Here is a 20,064-nt window from a genome sequence, read left to right on the forward strand (position 1 = left end):
CACAAACCTAATGAGAACAGAATTAAAAATTAAGTTATACTGCTATACCTGCCCGTTACCTTCAGTGTAGAACATTCACCACAATCTTTATTTTGTTCCTTTTTTCTCAAGAGGTTCTTGTTCTGCAGTATCCAGTGGTGTCAGATGTCAGTTGCTTAGCTGTCTTGCCAAGCAGTTGGTTATGTTTAGGAAGAGCGGTTTGGTAAACCTTTGTATTGCAGAATGGTAGTTAAAAGAAAGTCTTTCCGTAGCAGAGGCAAGTGATGGAAAGAAGGTCTTTCATAAGCATGTGCTTGCATGCAGCGAGACTTGAATTCTTCTACCTGGGAAGTCTGAGCTACTTTGGATTCATGCGTTAGTAAAATGCAGCGACACTTTTCGTCTATTAAATCTGGGTTTTGTTCTCTTATTAATGTAGGAACATCTTAAAAGTTCTCACACTGTTATAATGAATTACGGTTTCGTAATGAGTTGAGATATCATTTTAAAACAGTTCTGTTGTATTGGCTGTCTCTGTTATGCTTGAGGCTGTAGCATAACATGACTTGAGTATGGTTAACAGGTTCACTCTGCACTTCACAACAGAACCATGTTTTGACTTAGATCTTCTTGTTTAGAGTCTTGAATAGATAGACAGTGGCAGAAAGCTGTTCCGTCATGACTGTGCACCCTCAAAATGTCAACTGCTGCATTTCTGAGACATTACAGTGTCCACTTGAGCCCGTTGGTGCTTTGAGCACTTCTGTAGATGTTTTGGTAAAATCATTTAAAATACTGAGTGTTGGTAAGGTTACAGGAGAGCTGTTAGTCACTTTCCCCACAGTAGAGGAGAGGAGCAAAGTAAGTAAGTTCTTGAAGTAGCTAGTTGTGACTTAGTGTAAAATCTTTTTGCCTTTTTTTTTCTTAAGGGACTTTAACAGCACAGCTGGTTTCTTTTGCATTTTCTGTTGTGAATTTTCTGATAATTGCCTTGTTTTATAAGAAGCCACTAGTTACTCATTTTATTTGAGAGTTGAATTCAATCTGCTTGATATTGAAGCTTTTGGTTGCCAGCAGTTGACATGTTTTCAAGTAAAAATTAAAATGCTGGGAATAAAAACCATTTGGATACATGTATGTTCACAGGCTTGCTTTATTCTTGCTTATATTACTGATGTATGGTTTTCTTAAAGGATTAGTTAGTATTAAGTGTATGAATTTGGTTTTGGTTAACTTCCTTGTGTTAGTACACCTGCAAAAGAGATCCATGGGATGTAGATTTAAAATCTAGTCATGTTTTGAATACTAGTGTTTTCAGCTTTTTTCGTGAAGTTAAAATTAAGACTGCTTTATGAGTAATGGATAGCTATCAGGAATGTTATCGTGGGAAACTTTTATTTGTAGCATCCTTGGCCTGCTTACAAAAGCAGCAGGTAGCCCTGCTTTGTCATGTAGTTTTCTGTACATGTAGTTTTCTGTACATGTCTAACTGCCAACAGAAGAATGTGGTTTTCTTGTGTATAGATCTTTGCCTGATCGTCTTAGCAAATCATACTGTTTGGTAGTTAGCATTTAGCCATTAATTCACTCATAAGAGGGGAATTCCACATTGCGTCATTCCTTAAAGATGTACATCTGTGAATGGAGAACTCTCACAGAAGAAACCTTTTTTTTCCAAATTTCTGTTTTTAATCTGAGATTCAAGAATCTGTGAAGGCAAGACACAAACATGTGACTCCTTAATGTTTGCTCATGTCCTCTTCTCCTCTGCTGTAAACTGCAAAAGACTTCCCTAGTAGTTTTGGTTTTTTTTTTTTTTTAACAGAAGTGTTGTTCAAATGAGTGCTTCAAAATAACAAAAACTACATGGAGGGAATTTCAGGGCTAACTTTTCATTGAGCTTTCATGTAAAATACCTCAAACTCAAGTAATAGAAAATTGTCCCTAGAAGAGCCTTTGTTTAAGGCAAGTAACACTTTTTTGTAACAGATGAATGGCAACGTGGAATGACACGAAATGTACATGATTAATTCTATAGGCTTCAATCCTTAAGTCACTTAATTGCTGCCTAACCTTTTCTCTAGCTTCAGCGAGACTAGGTGTGGGAAGAGGGAAAGTATTGTTTGGTGTTAGGGTGGTCTTAGCTGTAATGCTCTGAAGTGGTGAAAGAAGAAAAAGGACGTTGTTTAGAAATGTGTTCAATGAAGAAAAAACAGTAGTGATGGGTGCCAGGTAGGAACCCTCTCTTACCAGACAGGCTTTTTTTGGTTGGAGGGGAGTGTCCTTGCTAGCATTGTGCTGTGGGATAGTGGTGGCAGGACTGTATTGGCTGTGGGTGGAACTTCAGTTTTCTTGACCAGAGATGAAAATGGACAGTGAGGGGAAGAAAAGTCTCTTACTTTTCTGAGATCAGATGAGAATGAACATTGTTGTTGAAATGTACTGGCATTTCAGTAAATGAGCCTTGCATCTTTTGGTGTTTAATTTTTCTGCTGGTCTTAGCAATGAAGTAGCTTCAGTGTGCTTTTGAATGTTTCAACAGAACAAGTCCATGAATTTGAAAGTTAAATAGGAAAGATGGATCTGCTTAGCTTAAGTTTTAGGTGAATAGGTTGGTGAAAGACCAAAGTTTTGATAAACTAAAACTGTAGTTTAAACTGTATTTTATATTAGACTCCGTACATTTCTAATTTAGAAATAAAATGTTAATTGTTTGGTGATTTTTTGACATTTCCTTTTAATGCATTTTCCTGAATCCTTTAGCTGTGAGGGTTTCAATTTTTTATTTTTTTTTTTTTTTTTAGATTTTTAAATTGTGACATAAATTCTCTGGAGCTTGAAGGTGAAAACTCCAGTGACTTGTTTTGCAGTTTCAGGCTTCAGTTTTGCCCAGCCCTCTGTATGCCTTGACCTGTCTTTCAGACAGTGCTTTATTAATCACAGCAAGACCTTAAAATCCCAGGTCTTTTCCTGACTGCTTCTAATTGTGTATGTGTGTGTATACACACACACGTGTATGCACATGCAATGGGACATTTTTTTAAGATGATCTACTGACTTCTTTCCCTAGGTGAGGTAGTAATGTTGGATTTCTTAAGTGCTTTATAGCTTCTTGCTGTGTTGGGAGTTTCTTCATGATAGTTCTGGTAATTAGACAGAAAGCCTCCAGATTGCTTGAAAATTCTTAACTGTTCTTACCCTTGTAGCAGTTCAGCCAGATTGCTGTGGTTGACAGTTTGTAATGTGTCTAGTGAAGATGTAACTTGAAACGTGAATTCCCTTTGTGGTATTTGAGAAGCCATTAATTCTTTTCCCTTTCCTTCGATGTTTTGGGATTGGGAAAACTTTTTTTTTTTTCATAAAATGAAAAGCTTTGAAGTGAAATGAAAAGCTTCATTTTCATCAGTGGCAATGGATGCAGAAAGGTTAGGATAGTGGTAGTGAAACCTTGGTGTAAGCTAATGTGTCTTCAGCCACAGAAAGAAACCCAAAAACCTGTGGTCAGTATCAGCCTCTGGTTAGCAGGTGTGAAAGTGAAGTTTTTCACCTTTTTACCTGCACCATCGTCAGATTTTTTTGACCAGATGAAAAAGGGTTTGGTAATGCATCCTGTCATGAATTTTCCTTTTTCTTTGTATCACTTTCCTGACAATGGAATGAATATTTAGAACTAATAGCAACTCTGGATATGGTGCCTGGAGGCACCTGGGTGAGGATGGTGAATGAGCAACATGTTTGTTTAGCTTTGTTGTTGGCAAGTAGCAGCCAAAATGAGAGTTTGATTTGGAGATTCAAATGCACTGTGTTGATTAATCCTTAGTTGGTACTTCAGAAGATCATCTTTTTCTAAAATTGAAATTGTACTTGATGCTTGATGTGCTGTTTGCTTATATGCTGTGTATTTTCTTAGGTGCAAATATCACACAGGACGATGGAGGTGGTGTAGAAGTTGTGTGTATTGTCTAGACCAGTAGCAAGTAGCTAGCAGTTGAGAGCAGAGAATCAAAATCCCTCCTGTGAGAGCTGCTTCATGGTGTCACGTATGTGCTTACACTGTACTACAACTAATAGAGTTTGAAGGGTTTTCAGTGTTGATGAGCCACTGTCGTTCTTCATGGGTCTGACAATATGATAAATAGTAGTAATTCACACTTAAAATGAAGACTAACCCTTCAGTTCTACTTTCAGTTACTCTAACAGCAAAATTGTACTTTAAATGTGAGTTTATCATTGTGTGTCATTTAACTTCTAAATGACAGTTACCCACTAGAATTCTTTATTCTGTAACTCTCTTAACATAATCAGCTTTTCGCAGTGTGTTTGAGGAATTTTAATTTATCTTCTCAGAACTTCTGTACCAGAAAAGGGGGCAAGGGGGAGAAGCCTTAACAACCATGCTGATGTTTAAGCAGTTCAGCATAGGAATTAAATTATTTTTGCGGTACCTTTCTGTAGACTGGTACAGTAAGTATAAAAAACTTTGCTTCTTTCACAAGCTCTGGAAATGTTTGTTTTCTCATAAGATATTTTCTCATGATTTTTAAGGTGTTTTCTCTTGATAAGAAATGATGATTTTTTTTGTTTAAATTTCTGTAGTTTGCTTACACTTGCCTGCTTGATCTGGTGTTATGAGTCTGCTTTAAAGAAACACTGCGCTTATATTTTATTGATCTGATAAAATTACTGTCTATGCATTTACCTTTTTTCTTTTCCTTCTTGCATATCTTCTGTTTAATTCATTTTGTGTTTTCTTATGCCAGTTTCCCTTGAAAATGTTACTTATGTATTCAGAGTGCTCAGTTGTTTCAGTGGATATTTGCCTTTGGACTTTTTTTCTTTTTCTTTTTTATTTTTTTCCCTCTCATACTTCTGGGTAGCTAATGTTTTGTTTCACCAGAGTTGGTGACGGTAGGTGTATGCTTTGGAGAGACTTTCTTGCTGGGAAGAAAGTGTTTCCTTTACAGACGACAACTTGTCACAAGGTGTGTATATTCAGTTGGTTTTTTTCCTTTGCTGAATTTGTAAATATGAGGTTGATGTTTGAGGTATCTTATTTTTGCTCAGGTGCTTGATAAATGCAGGTGAAAAGTTTGATTGCTCCCCTTTGCCCCAAGTTAAAACATAAATTGAATTTGGATACAAGGAGTATTCTTTTTTCCCAGCTGTAGTACATATTATTTCATCTGGACTTGGAGTTTGTAGTATTTCAGAGTGGATTCCTCAGCAGAACTAAAAGCTCAATTTTTAAAATGCTTCCATTATTAATTTTTCTGTTGAATTATCAGATGGCTCAGTGAAGTTACTTAAAAATTGTGTGCAGTGAAAAACAAACAACGCAGAGTCTTGGAAAAAATGCAGAAGTCATGATCTATTTAAGTGTTTTACCATTTAAGGGGGATATTTTCATTGAGCCATGGTTAATTTGATTCCTTTAAGTTCACATAGAAGTGGAAAATGTGGAAATACGAGAATGAAACTTGTCATTAAACCAATGGTTCTTTTCCCTCCACTTAATTATGAACTTTTCTTCCCATTGGATCCTTGACTCATTCAGTCTGGAAGATGGATTGAATTGGATTGTCATTCAGTATTTTGTCTTCGGAATTCATTCTGTAAATGCATGTGTTGCATCAGTCTAAATCCCATACCGAGTAGAATTATTACTCTGTTAATAAACTTGAAAGGTGCTTTTCACTACCAGCCTGTACATTTCCCAAACATTAACGTATTATTTCTCACGTCGCTGTGTAAGTTAAAAGGCTTGTGTTGTTTTATTAATCAAGAATTGAGGCACAGAAGCTGTAAACTTCAAAAGTACCTCCTGTCATAACTTTTCAAGAGATTTTTGTTAGATGTTCAGGTGTTACACAGCTTATGTTGGCTTAAGTTGCTGTTGTGCTCCCTTGCTCTTCCTCGGTTTTGCGTTTATCTCAGTACCCAGAAAAATGAGAGGAGGATGAAGAGGTTAATCTGAAAAGTCTGTGTTTTCTCCAGCAACATATATGAATAAGACACAGCCAGAATTAACTTCTCAGGGGTTCTATATGGCTGCCTTATACCTGGAGATTTTTCTTTGTTCCCTTTGACTTCTTCAGTTCTGTTTCTTTTGCAAAACATCATGTACCTTCTGCAACAAATAAGGTGTGGGCAATTCTTCGTGGTGCCTCAGTTGATCACTCTTTACCTAGGGGACTTAGTTTAGTTTCATGGAAATGAAATTACAGTGGAAACCAGATTACTGTGAAAATCTCAAATTAGAGAAAATCTCAAATGTAGAAGAAAAATGACAAATTGAGCTTTTGACAAATTTAGAGGGCATGTTCTGTCTGTCTGTCTCTCGCACAGACACAAGATTTTGTTGCCTGAAAATTTCTTTAGCTAAAAAGTAGTAAGATGTGAACTGTCACATTGGATGCAGCTGTTGTACTCAGTTACTTCTGCTCTGTCATGCTTAATTCCAGCTTTTTTGACCTGAGTTTTCAGATAATATTTGAATAGTGCAGTCTTGTTTACAGTTTCAGAACTCTGGCCTTTTCTTTTTTTGTCAGCAGAAGTAAAATTTTTGCCAGCTTCTCTGTTTTAGATCATTTGCATTAACTGCTGTAGCTTTGTCACCAGTTTATGTACTTGTCAGATTATTCAAAGTGTTACTGCTAAATTAATTTTCCTGACTCACTGTGGTCTGTTGAGTATTCCACTAGCTTTATCATAATTTCCGGGGCAAAGTCAGTTTTTTGCCTTCACCTTCTTTGACTTCTTGCACTTAGCCTTATTTGCTCTGCCTATTTAATAGTTCTTTCATGACTGAACTTGTACTGTTCGTGAACTGAAATTCCTGGCATTTATCATATACAAACCAGCTTTCTCTGTGTGCATTTTCCTGTGATATCCATTATGCTTGAGAAAAGTTTTGGTCTTTATGACACTTCTATGTTGTCAAGACTCATCTCTGCTCTAATGTGTGTGAACCTTGGTTGCCATCATAGCTAAATATGTGCTATAATTATCCATACTCTTTCCTTCCTTTTTCCTCTTCTTCCAGGTTGTATTTCATGATAGATTTCCATTGATGCTAAGGAGTTGGTTCTATCCATGGTTATGTATTCTTCCAGTTTCTCATGGCATTGTTAGTGTTCATATGGCATGTGATGTAGCTGAAAACTAAAATTATTTTCATTCCTTTCCCCCAGTTACCTTTCAGCCAGATTAGCTTCTTGACGTGGCTCACTATGTGGTGATGCAAGGGCTAACACTAGTGGGGAGAAGGTGGTTAGGATGAAAGCGGGGAAGACTGCTCTCCTTGTCTTCTTGTGACAGTGGAGACGTACCTGGTTTCAAACAGATGGTGAAGCTGAGGCTTGTCCACATGCAGAAATACAATGAAACTCGTGTTGTAGAATTTATCAGGATATAATACTCTTACTGGGTTCTCACTGAGATTCCAACAATGGAAGCAGAAAATATCCACATACCTGCTGTGGTGGCAGAACTGCCTTATGAGGGTTCTGTTGCTGTCACTGTGTGTTCGTTTAAGTGCTGTCCCGGAAAAGAACGGTTGCAGTATTCTTGTCTCTCTTGGCCTGTTGGTGGATTCAGCTGAAAACTGGTATCTTTATAGTCTGTCTTGTGTACTGAAGGGAGGTGCTTTTTTAGCAAGGGAGTTTATGGGATTTAGCAGTTAACCATTTTCAGTGCAGGGAGATTAGTGGTAATCTGTGTTTTGGATTGGTTTTTTTGTGTGGTGTGTTGGTTGTTTTGAATGACCTTTTGATTTTCAGACAAAGCTGCAACAGTTTTTAAACCCATCCTCAGTCCTTAGGATGTAGTAGCAGTTGATCATGATCTCCTGCATTTCTCAATAAAGAAAGTTATGACATGCTTTTTGATAGGTTTTATAGATAACAGGAATATTAAGTTTCTGGGACAATGGAGTCACTTTTTGGTTCTGTGGGGGAGTGGGTACAGTGAAAACAATTCTCCTGTTTCCTACCCTGCTTTGTTCTTAATATACTTTCTCGGGGCTTCCTCACTTGTTCCTATCCAACTTCCTCTGCTACTTACCTTTTGCATTTATATCAAACTACAGCCTTTGTTTTGTTGGCAGAAGGAGCATTAAGATAGAAGACAAAACTGCTGTTCCTGTTGCCGCTTCTTATTTCCCTGCAGAGAAGCCACAATTTTCAAGAGGAGTTGTTACACAAGTTCTCTGGAGCAGATAGATCGTTTTCAGTGATTTCTTGAGCATTCAGTCTGCTTAGGCAGATGGCTCGTATGAGTTTAGTTGGAATGGAGCACATTTAAGGCAGACAGTCTTAAAAAAAAAAAATCAGCTATCAGCTTATAACACCTCTAGTGAGCTTGTGCAAGCTTGATTTTTTCAGAGCAAGTATCTTTTGACTGAAATGGTTGTAAGGCAACAGGAAATGGCAAAATGTTTACTTCCAGTTAGCTAGCTTGGAACTGTACAAAAATCTCCAGGCTGAGTTAGACAGTTGGTACGTTGAAAAGTAGTTGGAAGTTTGGCTAAGTTTGTTAGGCAGTTATGAAGAAGTTTATTGAAACATGAATTCTAATGTTGATATCACTTTCTTCTGTATTTGAGACATTTTAAATTATGCTTGATGATGCTGATGGTAGTGTTTGAGTTCCTGTGCTTAGCTTGTGCTTTCTGATTGAACTTTACATGAAAAGCAGAGTTTTTTTTAAAAAAAGTGAAATTAAAGCTAGTACGGTAATGGGAATACTTAGATTATTTGATTTGAAATCATTTCAAAATATCTAGGTATTTCACAAAGTTAATTTTGTCATGATTCAAGAATGTAAAATGCTTCCAACTTAATAATTGGTTTAGATGCTGTACTATGCTTTATTTGCAGTTAAGCAGTAAGTTGTGTTAATTTTATACTTTGAGGGAAAATTTCTATAACGTGTTGATAATGTCACAGTACATTAGGAGCATAGACTAATAATAATTAATATTATTAGTAAATTAAATAGTAATTTTCTTTAGTGCAATGTTTGACATAGTTTAGAGAAGCCCTTAAATTCTCCACAGAAAACGTGAAGGGAGTCAGAAGGGGCTAGCCTGACTTTTGCAGGCTAACTTGAAACTTCACTTTTCTAACAGAAGCTTTATGGTATAATTGTGGTAGTGGCACTGGGTACTGCATGCTACAGTGATGCGTCAGGTGCTGTGTATAGACATGATTTACCAAAGAATAGCGCGCAAGTAAAAGGTAGGAATAACGTTGTAGTAATGTCATTCAGCCAATGAATTATGGATGTTAGACAACATTTCAAATATTTATAGTGCTGAGTTTTGCAAAGCCTTAAGTGCAATATACTATAAATAATTGCATCTTTTAAAGCCACAAGTGGAGTGAACCTGGAAGATGCCATTACACTTCCTTTTGAATACTTGGGAAAGAGTGAAGGTAGCAAAAGCTATTCAGCACCTACCAGTAGCTTGACAGAATGTATGAACCTCATCAGAAATAACAGAAGCCATGATGTATTTATGCATCTTGGGAGGAAATCAAGCTAGTGATGCCACTGAGCATGAGAAATGATGATTTGGACATTTGTATGGTTTGGTGGGATCTTCCAAGGATGGAACGTTGAAGTATTACTTCCTTTTTTGCTGTGTTCCCCAGGAAGAACTGAAGTTGTGAATAGTATTAAATTGCTTTAGTATAGCAGATTAAAGGGAGTGTTTTGATTTAAACTTTTTTCATTGTTTTTAGATTTTTGGTTGCAGTTAGTGTTATATATAATCCTTAGGCAGTTGAATTACATGGTCATTGTAGGTCCCTTCCAGCTGAAAAATAATTCTGTTCCTAAATAGAATTCTATTCATTGGAGAAGGAGGCGGACACTTAATAGTTTTAGCTTCACCAGTCCTGCATACAAAATTGTGGTAAAAAACCCTGGGATTTCTTTGTGAGCCCTACAGCAATAAAACAACACAACTTCCAAAGGAGTTTCAAAGGTCAGCGGAGCTGGAGGATAAATGTTCTTAACAATAATTAAGGGTTTGAGCCCAGCTCTCAAAAAGAAGTGAGATACTTTGTAAACGCTTTTGGGAATTCACAAAACTCATGTTCTTCTCGAGTTAACCTTAGGACCTGATGTAGTAAGAAGTTACAGAATCTACTGCAACCTAAAATAATAATAAAAACTTCCCACATTACTTGCAGAACTGAAGTTCTGGATACATATCAATGGTTTCACTGCTACCCTCACAGTGTTAGTTATAAAACCCAAAGCTTTTATGAAGTTAAAAGTCCACGGATTTGATCATGAAAGAAGAAAGGAATATCCATTCCTAAAGATGGAATTGAAGAAGCTTCTGAAGTGGTTAAGAAACTGGAGTTTGCAATTTGGAGGAAAAATCTGTGTAGATGCATCAACATTTGTTTATTTTTGTCAACCCAAATATGAATAATTCTGTGTGGCAAATCTGAACAAAATTAAAAGATCCCATTCTTTGCTGTAAAATGATGTAGTGTGCAAAGACAAACAAAATCAAGTAGGCTTGAGCTACTGTGAAGTGTAGTATTGATGACATTTGTCTCACAAAGATGAAACAAAAGGGACACTGGCAGCTTTTTACGGACAAAATTTTTGGCCTTGTTTAGTACTTTAAAAATGGGTGATGCTTAACACACAAGTGTAAGTGTAATAGGCCATTTTCTTATGTTAGCAGAGTTGCATAACAGGTTATGTGTTAACAAAGTCAGATTTTATTTGTTTGTTTTAACATTACTTTGTAGAAGCTAGTATACTTCTTGGGTTGTATGAATTGACTTTCTGGCTGAGTTCTTGCTTTGAAGAAAACTAGTCTTGGGTAAAAATGGTGGTTGCTGCTCTTTGCGTGGCATGATTGAACTCCTTGTAAGAGCCTTTTGCTGAAGTGCTTGTTTGGCTTTGTTTTTTAATGCTGGAGACTTAGCGGTTTTCTTTCCTGTGCATTGCTGGTGGTAGGGTTTTTTATACCCTCCTATTACTGATTTTGTTTCAAACCTATTAAACCTAGACCTTCCTCCCCATTTAGTTTTGTATTTTGTCTATATTTTATGTCTGCTGTCTGCTTTAATTTTCAATGCAAAATACCATAACAATGTCATGGTACTTGTATCTTCCAACATACGATGAACTAATTCCTAACCCCTTATATTGGGAGAATTGCAATGGATGGAAATACTACTCATTGTTACCTGGTGTTCTGGGAATGCATTCAGCATCCTGCCTTCCCGCTTGGTATGAAACATACTGTTACTGAATATATAACTCTTTATCATTTACACTTTAAAAGTTATGTTTAAAGATGGTTTCTGTGTATGGACATTATTTTTAGTTGAAAGTGTAGCTGTATATAGTCGGTGGTGGTATCAGCTGGTCGTCTTAGCTCTATGTGCTGTTTCAAACAGCCAAGAAATATTTTCTTGTGTGACAAACCAAAGATTTGCAAAACACATTTTAGATGTATTGGTTCTGTTCTTGAAGTCTACAGCTTAAAAGCTCTCAGCATGAAATAATAACTTACTATATTTATAACTTGGGCCTTCAGAACTGAAAAGGAAATGTTATATCACGGATAGAAAATTGTGTACCTTTTCTTCAAAGTTGTAGGGAAAAGTCAGGGCCTGACTGCTTTTTCTGATTTTGTGGATGTGCTTGATTGGCAATTATTGCTTTTTTTGAAAAAAAAAAAAAAAATAATAAAAAAAAAATCTGTTAGAAAGACAGTTCATATACTACTTGCTTGCTGCCTTCCCAGTTCTTTTTCTCCTTTGATAGGCACAAAAGTTCAAGGGAGTAGAAATAGCAGTCTTAAAAAGACATCTTTATTCCCTTACTTCAAGGGAATGAGATAAATAGCAGTTGGAAACCCCAGAACAACTAAGCTGCCTTGGAAGTGGATGGTCTCTGGTGTTCTTGTGGCCAGTCTTGTAACGGGTTCAGATACTTGATTCAGCATGTTGCACTCATCTCGCTGGGGCAGCTCATTGGTGTGGAGGGTATCTTTGTTGCTACTTTTTTTCCCCCCTAGATGTAAAAAGCTGTAATTCACAAGTTTCTTATCAGTTCTACGACCGAAATTACGTGCTTCTGTTAAAAAGACAGCGGTCCTGAGATTTATTCTTGCTACAAACATGCAATTGTGGTGTTCTCATGCAGCTGCTTTTCTAGCATAACCATGCTTCTAGTCGTGTTTCCCAATATATATGAAGTTTTCTGTGTGTCCTTTTCTTCTAGGTGAATGACCTGACGCTTGTCTATGTTAGCGCAGATTTTGTTGTGCCAGGCTTATCAGATGATCCAGTTTACTCTGACATGTTCTCATTGTTTATCACCCCATTAATTTGTGTGGCATGTGCAAAATTTATTAGTAATTTTATAGTTTTGTCCATGCTATTAGTAATATTGAGTAGTATGAGATTGAGAATTGATACGTGAAGGGTTTCGCTTGGAATGTTGTCCCTCTCCGTTAAAATTGTGTTAATAGTTCCGGTTTCAATCAGTGGAGATTTTTTTTTTCCTTAAAAATCTGTTTTGTTTACTGTAGATTTAACCAGACAGATGTGTAAAAGTGCAGTAGAGAAATTCAGGTAGTCTCTGACATCTTTCGTATTTACGATAAAGAAAAGCATTAAATCGATCTTATTTATTAGACTATAGGAAGTTGCATTGGTGACTATGAGTTTCAGTAAATGAGTTTAAGTCCAGAGATGGTAGTTTGATTGTTTATCTCCATTCCCCCTACTCTCCCCGCTCCCTCCTCGCCCCTTCTCTGCTATTTTGGACTATATCCTGTTTTTCAAGATTTAGTAGAAGTTATGTCTGTAGATTTCTCAGGATTATTGATCATATCTTAAAACTCTTTGAGTGCAGCTTATCTCGGTTTTCTGATTTTAAAATCGCGGAATCACAGAACGGTGGGAGTTGGAAGGGACCTCCGGAGATCATCTAGTCCAACCCCACTGCTAATATATTACATTATAGATATTGGAAACTGTGTTTTTTGTTATGACATTGATGCATCTTTTGTGTTTAGATTCAGAGCAGAAATGTTACCTAATATCATGGCAAAAGAGGCTGAGATGTTTAACATTTAATGATTTATATGGTGGTTGCTAGGATGTTTTCAGTGTATTGATTATGAATTATAATCATACGTGTGCACTTGGAAATACATACTAGATGAAAAATAAGGATAATAAGTTAGAATAGATGTGGAGGCCATGTATTAAATGAATTGCATGAAGAAAAAAATATTTTGCGATACATCATTCTGTTTGCATATTGCAATATGTTTAGCCAAAACTAAATTTTAAGTGCAAGAAGAATGAGGTGTACGTTCCCAAAGCTTTCACTCCCCTTTTATAGTGTGCTTCAGCAAAGAGTAAGAAGCCATTGATAACCTCAGTGCTCAGACATGTGTAAATTTCCTCCAGTCCCTAGTGCTTTGCTGTATAAACTTATGGCTTGCTGAGAAAAACCTTCATTAATTAAATGAAATTAAGCTTATATTTTTTGCTACCCATAATACCGAGAACATATTTAGATTTTTTTCCAATTGACTTTTGAGCATCCAATAATAATGCTCGTTGTAGCAAAAAGGCAGAGCAGTCAAATTGTGTATGAAGTAACATTAAAAGTTAATTATCCCTTTTTAAAATGAAGTAAGATTAAATCTTTTTTTAGAAGTGTAGTAACGTAACATCTTGCAATTATTAACATTTTGATTAACTATTACACCCATTTTAGAATTGGATGAACAGCTTGAGATATTTGATATGGCCATGACCAAACTACAGATTTAATAATCAGAAATAAGGAGTGAAAAACATTTAATCAGTCTTTGGTGCAAATTTTAGACACACTATTTTCTTGAAGTACTGATAAGTAGACATGATATAATAATAATTACTCCATAGATGTTAAGAGTATCAACTGCAAATGCATTTATTCGTTTTAATCTAGAACATTATTTAAACGTAAACATTAAACCATGTTTTATCCTTGCTTACAGTGTTCTTCTGCTGCCTGTAAAGGACTGAGGTTGCAGTTGGACCCACAATTATCAACTCAGTCCTAATTGGCTACATTGCCAAGAACACATTTTTTGGGTTGCAGAAGGGCAGCCTCCTGCATACATAAACTGTAGCATAATTGGAAAAAAGTGTATCATTGCTGAGCAATCTGACTCTGTCTGAAACAAATGTACATATCAAAGTTCTTAGGTCTGATTTTTTTATTTTAATTTAGTTTAGTTTTGAGATTGTTTCTTGTTGTACCTTGTTCTTTTAATAGAAGGTAAAAGGAAGACTTCCCCACTTCTTTGCATGTTCGTTGTGAATTCAAGAAAAGGGCTTCACTGTAAGTGAAAGTCATAGTTCAAAACATTTAAGCAGTTTTTAATATAATGTTAGCATTTTCCAGATAGAAGTGACTTGCAAAGTTTGCTTTTCTCGGGTTATAGTGCATGCATTTACTGGTGCTTTTTTAATTCACTTGACTTCATTCTGTTCTTGGTAAGTCTGGTTTGTTCTACTGTCGTGACCAAAATTCTCATCTCCCAGCATAAAACCCCACATTATCTAGCTACTTACCAGCACCTTGAATGTAGTTTCTTAGTCACTTGGAAATGTTTAAACCAATAATTAAATAATAGAATTGCAGGGGCTGTAAATTTTATCTCCCTCCTCCTTCTGTCATTGAGATATATTGAATGTCATTGAGGATACAGTTTCATACCAGTTGAACTCCCACTGAAAGCTCCTGAGAGTGAAGGAATGGTCGTACTGGGGGAGAGGCCCAGTCTTGCTCAGTGGTCTGTTGGTGACAGCAGCCTGAAACGTACACATGCAGAACAGCATCTCAGCAAGGCTGCAGGTCACTGAAGGGAACATGGTTACTTGTCTTAACATTTGATGGGTTTGTGTGTAAGGTGTTGACTGCATGCTTTCTTGGTGCTGTGTCTTTGGCATTCTTTTCCATTTACTGTCACGTGAGCAGAACACTTCTTCAGAGCAGGAACTGAAATAGACTTTTCTGTTTGGTAGCCAGAACTAAGTATGTGATCTGAAGACCTGACCTCTCCTTACATTATCTGGGAAAAAGCATCATGTACCTTAAGTCACCATTGGTACACTGTGTAATCGTTAAATGCCTCAAGAATTATTGGCAAGTGAATGTCTTTCTCTAAAAACCACTTTTTGCTGCTGTCCAGTTCCCTTTCAGGGCCTGACCTTCATGGGTTATTGACATGAAGTAAGACAGTCCTTTGAGTGGTGTAAAGGAATTCCTTACTTATTTTGGAGTCTTTTGGGAAGTTATTCCATGTGGAAACAAGAAGTTAATACATTTTGAGTATGTCAGTTTTGTTGCCTGTGCAGGGCCAAGTACTGCATTCTCAGCCTTAGCTTGAATTCAGTTTGCTTTGGTTAGAATTTCTTGGTCTCCAAGCTTGGTGTTTCAATGTGAATTTTATATCGAGACTGAAAAAATTTTGATGGAAGGGGGTCAACTTTAGCCAGAGAAGCCTGAGGAGAGACTTGACTTCTGATTACCTGAAAAGGGAATGGGAGAACCATAAGCTTGGACTCCCTGTTATACCTGAAACAGTTAAATGTAGTCAGATTCTGCTCTTTATCAGTATTTCGCAAGTCCAGTTATGTGAGAAACCAGTACCATTGCCCAGTTTTCTGTTTGGAAATTTTTTTTTAAAAGATGAAATAATCCATGTGGGTTTGCTGTAACAGAGCTATATTAAAAAGAAAAAAAAAAGTTCTTTGTATCATTAAGCCTTCTACGTCTAGTTGTGTGGTTTTGTTTGGTTTTGTAACAGCGATGGGAGAAATAATGAATTCTTTATCCCTGTTCTTGAATTATGCCACATAGAGTGTTTTATCTCTCTTAACACAGGGTGTAAATACAGCGTTTTCATTTCTTTGAGGTGGTTGAACTTCGTTTTCCCCAAATCTCATTCACACTAAGGCTTCAATCTTTGAATGTCCTCAGAACTTTAAATTTTCAACCAGACCTCTGCATAAGTTCCCCTGTGCTCTAAAATATGGGCGGAAGACAGTAGGATCAGGCTGTCACACCTGTAAGTCTGTAATACAGATAATACTCATATTTCTTGCCTCAGGAGGAGGAAACATCATTGCTTAAAACTAGCATTTTCTGCAGCATTCCTCTCTGGTCTTTTCAGCATGGCATGCTGCCTAGCTGGTACTTGAAGATCTGTATGCATTTAAGATGACTCCTTTGAGACCATATTTGTGGGTTGAGAGATGTGTTCCCTCTGCTTTGCCCTTGACCTGTCAATAAGCAGTGATGCTTTCTTTTGGAAGTTCACTTCCCGTGCTTTTACTGCTTCCTTAAATTGATGTGAATGGTGAGTGCAGGAGCATCTTGTATGAAGTGAAGTTGCATACCATTAAGTAGATGTAGCTTAGCTACACTTAGTCTTTAACGTTAAAAAAAGAAAATCCCAAAAGAACTGAAGTATGTTTTAGGACATCCCTCTTTATTTTGTTATATGATATTGAGGGCAAATGGAATGGTACATTTGCATGGATGTTCCCACTGTTGCAGAAGTTTATACTGCCAAGTATTTTAATTTCAGAGGTATGGTGTGAAAAGATCAATGAAAAAATTTACTTGAAGTAACCTATTTTTCAATGAGAATAGTTTGTAACAATTATAGTTATTCAAAATATAACTTTATCACTTAGAAATCTATTGCTGTGAAATAATTTGTTGGAGCCTGGTGCCGTTGACTAAGTCCCATGTACACTCACTTCTTTACTAGGAAGCGGAATCTAAATTAATTGTCTTCATAATATAAACTGTTTGAAATAACCTTTTCTCTGACCGGTTATCAGGTATTTTTTAAACATTGAAAGTCAGACTCTTAACTGCTCTACTGAATAGTAGCTTAATGACAAGTTTTTCATTAATCATTGAATAGATTTCAGTTTTAGTGCATGTAAGTGTTAATGAGCAAATTGCTGGGACCACCGGTTTTCTATTCTGATTATATAAATAATTTCCTCCTTCCTGAAAGACACAAGGCACAGAGAAGAAAGAAAATGGTAAATGTGTGGGGGTGTGTATAGATTGTAACTACTGAATTAGGTCACTGTTACAGTTTTGGGAGAGGTGTTTCTGGATGAGAAGGCGTTTTGATTGAAATAAAGGAATAGAGTAGAAGGTTAGATTCCCGAGTCTAGAATTTTTAGACTAGAATGGCGTCATAACCCTTGTGATGAGTCAGTATTTATTAGGATTTTAAGAAGGCAGTTCCCAGAATCCTATATGAAACAAATCCGTGATACCTTTCAACATAAAATTTGTACTGCTGCAGTTAAGCTTTTTTGCAGTACAGCATGTAACGATGAAAAAGCGCATCTACTGTGAGATTCCATTAAGATAGGAACATCATTCTATAAATAATTCTGCAGGGAAAAAAAAAATATTTTTTCTTAGCAGAATTGTATGATTTTTAGAAAGCTCTGTTGTTAGATATTGAGTAGACTGGTATCCTGGCATACATTGTTACCACATTGCAAAGTAGATTTTGTGGCATGTATCCTCACTTGTATATAACCAGAAAACTTTAAATAAAGGAAAGATAGGCCTGTGTCCCTAGATAGGACTTAGGTAATGCACATGAATAATACGTTGTATTTTGAGGTCTGCTACTGTCACCTTGCGTTTCTTTTTTTCTGAGACTCTGTATTATAAGTAGCTAATTGAGGAGAAAGGCTGTATGTATCGGGGTATTCCGGTTACTTTTGAGGAGATAACTTTGAGAAACTCAGATGAAAGCTGTCCTAGAAGTCAGCTGTATTAGAAAATGATATATGTTCCTGGATCGTTATATGCTGAAATGCCATCCTTTGTATTTGCTGTTACATGTTACCTTGTAACAGAGTAGTATGTACATACTTGTTTCTTATCTAGCACTTGCCCAAGAACCTATGTCTTGATATTTTTTTCCCCTAGCTTTTGAAAACGTGCTAGATTTCTTTTCTTCCCCAAACAACGTTAACCTATCCTGCTGCTCTGGCGTGAGGTTGCTGGCTGTGGAAGCTGAGGTGAGGCTCAGATGCTCAGATGTGCAGCTGTACTGAATGCTTGAGCCTGGCAGCAAAAGCTCTCCCAGAGGGCAGAGCCTTGCCCGGCGCAGTCTGCTGGTGCTCTGGTGGGATGCTGCTTGCAGTGGGGGGTGTCTTCTGAATGGGGAGCATGCGGAGTCAAAAAAGCTGTAGTCGTGTTTTCCTGGTGTTACTAAAATTACAAGGAGTCAGGTGAAGCAAAAGCTCTCTTTCACTTATAATTTAGTGGTTGGTCAGGGTCGCGTAATGAGGTGATAAAAGCATGGCAGATTGGAATTTGCACAGTTGGCAATCAAAAGTGAATGTCAGTGGGATTAATTTGACCCCATCTTCGTAGCCTCGTGCATCACTTGATTAACAAAGGAGTAGTGAGTTTGTAATTTAATAGGCATCTGTCTCCATCTTCACACTCTTACAAAACATCCATTCAAAGCTTTGGGTAAAGGTGATAATTTTTTTTAACATGGCTTAGTGTGCTGAATCCCAAGTCAAATATAGTAGAAACAAGACATATATAAAAAATAATACAGTCTCCATTAGAATTCAGCCAGATACAGGCAGTTTAAATTGTTTCTGTTGGGCTGCCTGTATACTCGAAACCAAGGTGTCACTGCATTGGTTTACATTTGTTTATAAATAATCAAATTAATTATAAATAAGTGTAAAGGCTATTCTTGAGCTGAGCCAAACTGTGCCTTGGTGAGTTTTAACTCTAAAAAATTGAAATTGAATAGTCTAAATTAAAGAAATGATGGGAATTCAAAATTTCATGGTTCATAAGTTCTAGAAAGACTAAAGCAGTAGTGTGTTCTCTGTGGGCATGCAATTTGATGTTTTCTCTAAAACATAAATGGTTAAATCGTTGGCTGAAAACGGCACTAGTAAACTGCTTGCTTCTAATGTTTAAAATGCATGAATTGGATGATGATTTGTGCTTACAAAAAGATGTTTGTGTACTCTAATTAGAAGGAAAACACCTGAACAAGGATATCCTTGCAGCGTAGAATATGTAGATACTACAAGAAGTAATCAGAACATTTATTGGAGATGGAGTGTTTTTATTTAGCTGCAGCACAGCTTGGAGTTACTTTTGTGTCTCTGAGGACGTCACACAAATGGGGTGGCGGAAGTCATGAACTCCCTTAGGAAGTTGGCCCTCTCTTACGCACATGGCCAAGCCAAGTGATATCTGGAGGCCCTGAACTCACTCTTCTGGGAAAGTCATTTAAGTAATATATATGTAGAGTACTGCGATTAGATCTTAAGCAAGCAGTCACCAAATACTAAGAGAAAGAAAAAGATACATTAGTCCTTTATGTAAATGTTTGTATTTACAAGTGTCTAAAAAACTCTGTATATTTTTGTTACACAGATTTTGATTTGCTCTTTGAATTTGCAAGATTTTGAGTAACTTAGTTATTTCAGTAGTAGTTTTCTTGTATATCCTAGTTAAATTGTCACTTGCCTTGAGCAGAAAGGACCTTACAGGAATGCTTTGCCCAGACCCTTCCACTAAGCACAGAGGCAAAATCTGAGGGTAAATCCACACTAGTGTTAAGTCAATCAGGAGAGCTGCAGCTTTGTCCTGGCTCCCTGGCTGGCATTAGAATGAGTACACTTTTCCCTTGCAGTACACCAGTTCAGGTAATTAAACTGAAAGGTAACCACAGTCTTTGTAAGTTTGGGATTAGATTGAAGCAGTTTGCGCTTGATGTAAGTTATTGTGGAACCACAGCTGCCAGTGGTCACTTCTTTCTGCAGTTTAAGCCAAGCTAGGCCAGGATCGCTGCTGAAAGGAGCTGTTTCGCCCTTTTTGTGCTGCTTTGCTACCTCACTCGTGCCAGCACAACTTTTTGGGTGGCTGTATTGTGAACCACTTATTAAGGAAGAATGGTGGTGATTAAAGAAGGTTTGTTGTGGTGGTAGCTGGCTTAGGGCTGTTGAAAAGTACAAT

The sequence above is a fragment of the Leptosomus discolor genome, chromosome 1, assembly GCF_034619465.1.
Source record: "Leptosomus discolor isolate bLepDis1 chromosome 1, bLepDis1.hap2, whole genome shotgun sequence".
Lineage (NCBI taxonomy): Eukaryota > Metazoa > Chordata > Aves > Leptosomiformes > Leptosomidae > Leptosomus > Leptosomus discolor.